Here is a 6439-nt window from a genome sequence, read left to right on the forward strand (position 1 = left end):
AACCTACCAAGGATCCAAGTCTTCAACATATCCAACCTGAAGACTTCACCCGGTAATGATGACTAGGTAACTTAGGTGAGAAGTTTGTACTCTTTTTCCCATAGCTGAGTTTTGTCCCAATGGGTTTTCTCAGCATGGTTTTTAATGAGGCAAATGGATCACTACGTCGAGTTATCTAGAAGTCATTACCAAAAGGGGAATAATGTACTTCTGTACTAGTTCAGGCGACTTCTGTAACTACTATAGGTCGTCTAGACGTTTTGCTGTTTTTCTTATTTCCTTAAAACGTCTTGTTGTTTTGGTTTTGCACTTCTTGTTGTTTGGAGTGTCGAGCCCTAGGGTGTTTAAAACCCAAAGCTACGCCTCTTTTGTTTTTTTAGCGAAGAAGTTGTATGAACAAGTATTGTCAAACTTTTTCCTCAATTTGATTTCTTGAATACGTTCTTGAATTTTGGGTTTCTATACACTTTGTGATTCAGAAACTCTTCATTTGTTACTATCCATATAATCATCAAACAATCCTCACCATCTCACCATTGTTTTCATCATTCGATCTCACACTTATCATCACTCAAAGTCATTCGGCCATCATCATCGTCGATTCTCGTTACCATTCACCAGTCATCAGCCTTCATCAGAGTTCTATCCTAGGGAGATCCTATCACACGATCCATGCCGTTTCAACATTTGATGCCGTTTCAAGTCTTCCAGTCCTCTACTTATCCTTCCATGTCTTCCATCACAATTGCTGCTGTTTCGTTCGTAACTGTTAATTATGTTCTTCCATCTTCTCTAATTTAATGGACAGTCCACTACTTCTTCCTTCAATTGTCGTAAGTCCTTCTGTTATATAAACCAATCTCTTGCTATTGTGATTTAAGGTCGACTTTATATAAACCAATTGGCTAAGGTCTGCTGGTATGTGTTGGCTTTTGCTCTGTTGTGGAGTGATTTTGAAAAATATGTCTTCACCCAATTTTTTACTATTTGGCCACATGTTATTTGCAGAGCTTGTAGAATAATTGAGGTAATAGAAGGCCAAATGTTGTTTATTTTAGTTAAGCTACGTGCTGATGCTATCTTCATGATGCTCAACATATTTTCTTTGCAACTACTAAAGTGAAAGTGTAGTGATGTATTTGAATTGTGGTTGGTTATTTGTAGGTTGTGGCGATTGTCAAAACGTGCACTCCAAATGGTCTAGGTGATGTCATGGTGACTCTTAAGGTAGAAAAAACATACCAGTGTGAATGGTTTGGTTTCTTTCAAGCACCATTTAACATGTGTCTCAAATCAATGTGTTTCTCTGGTAGGATCCCAAAGGAATAGTTGATGCCAGTGTGCACAGAAAAGTTATCTCCGAGAGTGAGTTTGGAAGAGATATACGAGTTGGTGCAGTGGTTATACTTAAGCAGGTTTGTTGTTTTTATTAAGGAGATAAAACAAATCTCATGGTTTTGATGTTGCTACTGTGTTCTCATTCACTTTTGGTAATTCAATGGAGAGGGAAGAAGATATACTGTTTTTCAGGTTGCAGTCTGCGCACCTTCACGGTCATCAACCTATCTTAACATAACACTGAAGAACATCTCCAAGGTATTTCTCTGGTTTCTTCATTGGAATATATTTACATCTTCATTAGACTATATGAACATTTCTGAACGCTAGAGAGTTTTCATTCACAGGTTATCACAAAGGACACTCCTGTTTTACAAAAGCAGAACGATTCTGAAATGGGTGCCAAAAATCATGTTCCTGTGAATGGTAAGTGAATAAATTTCTTTTGAGCTTCTTCCACAGTTTTTTTATCAAGAAACTCATACCTCTAATTTGGTCTAACAGAAAACGAGGAAGATTTGCGATGGCCTAAACCCAAAGTGTTTAGCGTGGAGCAAGGAACTACCCAAGGGATCATGAACAATCTTAGAAAAAATGCTAAAAAAAGCAGTGAAGCACTCAATGATGTAGAAATGGTAGAAATTAATCCAGCAGAGGGAAGCAACTTATGTCCAGAAAAGAGTGTGACCAAGAATCATTGTGAAGTTAGAATGGAGCAGACCCATTTGGGAAAACATAATTCAATCAGCCAAACAGAGGCAACTGTATGAAGATGTAGCTACTGAGACGGATACAGGTGATGGCATCAGACCCGCAAAACAGATCAGAAGAAGTCCTGATGAGCAAGAGAGTGTAATGGGAAATTCTGATGAAGTTACAACTCAAACTATGGTCCACAAATCTCAACCGATGGCATCAACAAGCTCGGTGCCACAGTGGACGGACGAACAACTTGAAGAACTCTTTGCTTTTGACTAAAATTGACAGATTAAATATCTTTTGATGTAGCAACAATTCCACTTTTTCAGATAGAGAGCAGGAAATAGAATGTAAAGCAGTTACCAAACTTTTACAAAGCCTTAGTGTAAACTCTTACTTTTGGACTTACCAAATTCATAGCATAGCATCCATGGTACTTCTATTCAACTTGTTCTTTCTTTGTCTTCATTGAGTTATATAAACCAATCTCTTTGCAATTTGCTACTCTTAAACCATTTCTTTTGAGTTTTTTGCTTTTTTATCTTCTATAAGTTTCTTACTTCGTTGTTACAAAGGTACTAATGGTGGATGGAAATGGAATACTTCATCCATGAGAAATAAATACGAACTTTCTCTGTTTACCTTAGTTTGTAAGTTGCATCTCAAGATCTGTAATTTACGGTGTTGGATGTTTTTGTGTCATAGGATTTGGTTTGGCATGTCATTTAGGTGTTCTTCTCACCTCCCTACCATTGGGGTCGGAAAGAACGTACGAACTTCTCAGAATCTCTCTTTGGAACCGTTTTTGCTTGTGTACATCATATTGTGCCATCGGTCATTAATATTGAACTTATATTTTGTAACATTTCAGCTGCATCATGTGGATGGTCTGAATCAATTTGAGGTGAAACTTCAGCTCAAAGAAAACAAGCATGAGCAAGTTATCACTTTGGTAGGGAACTCTGGATTTACTTGGGGAGTAGTAAGTGACTTTGCCTTGACATTTTCTGTCTATAATATGCCGTGTCTCTTTGTTTATACTATGTTCTATTAGTAGTGATTAAATCACTTTAAGTAATGAAACTTCTCCATTGTGGTTTTGATATCTTTTGTAAGGAAGTGAATTTAATGTTCAAGTTTTTAAAATTACTTTCAACAAGGATTCCGTCCAACTCTGAGTTCTCTGAAGCCCATATACATTTCGGTTGGCCATCGCATATCACTCGACTCTGCTGTTGAAATTGTCAAAATGACCTGCAAGTACCGTGTTCCCGAACCTATTAGACAGGTAAGTGATACTTTTAGATATGCCAACAAACAGATAGTTATTTTGTGAAGTGGAAAAGTCTTTAAATATTAATATACAGACTACTATATGCAGGCAGATATGAGATCAATAGCATATCTCCAGAAGCATCAAACTGAGCCTTTTAAAAGTACTTGGACTGCGACGACCGGATCAGGTAGCTTCTGATGTTTTCTCCACCATTCTAACCCCATCATATTGTTAAGTTCTGATAAGTAGCTCACATGTCCCTTTACTTCCTTTTTTCTACTAGACTGAAGCTTAATCTCTCGAACGAGGCATTGAACACTATTCCACGTTACATAGAACTCTCCAAAGACTTTACTTCGATGGATAGATCACGTCGCTGAAGCCCCGCCCTAATTCTCTCCTTCATTTATCTAATTGACTCGAGAATCGCAAGCTAAACCAAGATAATCAATGCTGTATTCAATACATTGGAATGTTCTTTACATACATACCGTAAAGCTTAGTGTAAATAGAAAGAGTAGGAAAAATGGTCTCAGGTCATGGTATTATTTTAAGTTGTTTGGGGACCTTTTGTGATATTGGGAGATTTCACTAGTAAAAAAAATTTGTATAGCTACGATAGAGTAACGATTTCGTGGCTAATTTCTAATATTAGTCACGAACTCTATATGTGATAATTTCGTGACTAATTTGAGTCACAAATTTGATATGTGACAATTTGGTGACTAATACAGTCACAAATTGAATTCGTGACTAAATCGTGACTATATATTGTCACAAAATTATTGCATAACTAAATCATAGCTTATTAGTTACGAAAAGCCACCAAATTTCAGTAACTATTTAATTTTTATAATTATATCCAAATTTTAAATTATACCCTTAAAACAAAATTCAGATCATTATATTCACCTAAAACTAATATTTAGACCACTTACATACATAATTTACATAAAATCATTATCTAAAAGCTAAAGATTATCAAATTTTTAACTCCAAACCAAAAATTTAATCATTATAATAAATTAAATCATATAATAATTAAATTTTTTAATTTAAATCATCATTTTCTAAATTATAACTGTAAACCATAAATCATTAGTAAACATATTGAAAAAAAATTAGATAATAAAAACATATAAAAGATGCAACAAAAATACTAGATTTTCATTATATATATATATATATATAAAATTACTAGCTTCTCATTGGTTGTTCCACAAAGGTGAGGATCACTATCTAATTAATCATCCACCGTTGATGAGACTAAATCTAACGGACACCAAACTTTTTTTTTCTTTGTTTCCTGAGTAAAAGCAAATTGTCTCTTCTCTTTTTTTTTTTTATTCTCTTCTTCTCCATTCATCTGGTACGCCTTCTTTTCTTTCTCTTTCTTTTTCTCTACTTGTCTAAATCTTTTCTTTGATTCATTTTCTTCCATATCTCGCTGTTCTAGCCTCTGCCACCGCTCTTTTGAGCCACCGTTCACCACCACCACAGAGTGAGAAGCACAATCTTGGAGAAGTTCAACGGCGTTGTGATAGAGTCCGATCCGATCCAAGTTTCGTTTTCTGCAATTTCTTAAACGACAACAACAACGAGCCCATCACCCTGCAGCCACCACCATTTTAAAAAGGAAGAGCAAGAAAGTTTCAGATTTTAGATCTGTTGTCAAACGAAATCCTCACCCTCCAGCCACCACCACCTTAGAAAAGAAGAACAAAAAATCCAGATCATAGATCCTTTGCCCACCGAAACCCTCACAGTCGATCTACCACCAGATCCGACGCCCCAAGACCACCGGAGAGATGACGGAAAAAGCATATCTATTGAAACATTCTTTTTATTTATTTTCGTTAAAATCATTATGCTTTTGTAATAAAATTATTTTGTTTTATAAATAAATATTTTTCAGATTTTAAATCTTTTTTTTTTATTAAATTTATATAAGAAAGTCACGAATTACTCAGAATTAGTTCGTGGCAAAAAAAAGCCATAAATATTAAAGTGGCTGTTTCGTGACAAACCAGCTACGATACACGTGTGACTAAACCGTGGCTAGACAGCTTCGGAAAAGCCACGAAATAAAAAAGTCACGACCCTATAGACACGATTTTTTTTTTGTGACTAATCGTGACTATTTCATCTTATAGTCACAAATTTTTTACCTCAGCCACTAAATTTTTTGTGTCTATACATATTTTTTTTACTTGTGTTTTGGGGTTCTCCACAACAATTTCAGTGGTCTTTGGTTTGGTATTTGTAACACCCGCAAACCATTTTCTTGGAATTTTGGTGAGGGTGTCGATCGACACCACAGGAGGTGTCGATCGACACTGGTTGTGGCCGGTTCGGTCGGTTCGTTTTTAATCGTCCGGTTTGCGTGGTTGGTTTAGGAAACCCTAAAATCGGGTTTTAAAAGGGGAACTCGACCTTTCTCTTCCCTTTTGGCCGTTTTTGAGAAAAGAAAGAGAGAAAAAGTGTTCTTGAGCTTTTGGAAAGAGATTGAGAGATTCCTTGCTGTTCTTGAGAGATTTGGAGCTAGGAAAGAGTTAGAAGCTTGCTAGGAGGCTTGGATTCGTTGTTTTTGGTCTGAATCTTCCTGCAAAGAGGTGAGTGCATGACCATGGCTTATCTAAGCTAAGATCTCTAGATTTTATGTGATTTGGTGCTTATGTGGTTGTTTCTTTGAGTTCTCTATGGTATTTCGTCGCTGTTTTGGCTGGGTTTGGCTTCTAGGAATGCATGGAGCGGATTGGAGAAGATTGGAAGCGAGATTCGGAGTTTTTGATCGAAGGAAATCGCTGCTCGGCATTAGTGTTGGTCGACACCTGTTGGGGTGTCGGTCGATACCAACGCGAGGACGGCTCAAGACTTTGGCGAGTGTTGATCGATGCCATGTGGAGGTGTCGGTCGACACAAACTAGGGTTTTCGGGAGTGTCGGGCAGGGTGTCGGGCGACACCAGATTGTCATTGTCGATCGACACCATCTGGTGTCGGTCGACACCCTTCATTCAGCTACGACGGATTGCTGTATGCTTTGTATAATGCCTGGTTTGTTTTATTGATTGTTGTTTGTGGCATGTAGAGATCTTATTGCTTGTGTGTATAGCCCAGTAGATGGG

The 6439-nt window shown here is 37.0% G+C and overlaps 2 pseudogenes; both read left to right on the forward strand.

The window, feature by feature from the left end:
- On the forward strand, nt 673-2372 carry LOC104733889 (annotated as a pseudogene).
- LOC104733891 overlaps nt 2468-6439 on the forward strand; it is a 30228-nt pseudogene continuing 26256 nt past the window's right edge.

Source organism: Camelina sativa, chromosome 12 (assembly GCF_000633955.1).
Source record: "Camelina sativa cultivar DH55 chromosome 12, Cs, whole genome shotgun sequence".
NCBI classification, from domain to species: domain Eukaryota; kingdom Viridiplantae; phylum Streptophyta; class Magnoliopsida; order Brassicales; family Brassicaceae; genus Camelina; species Camelina sativa.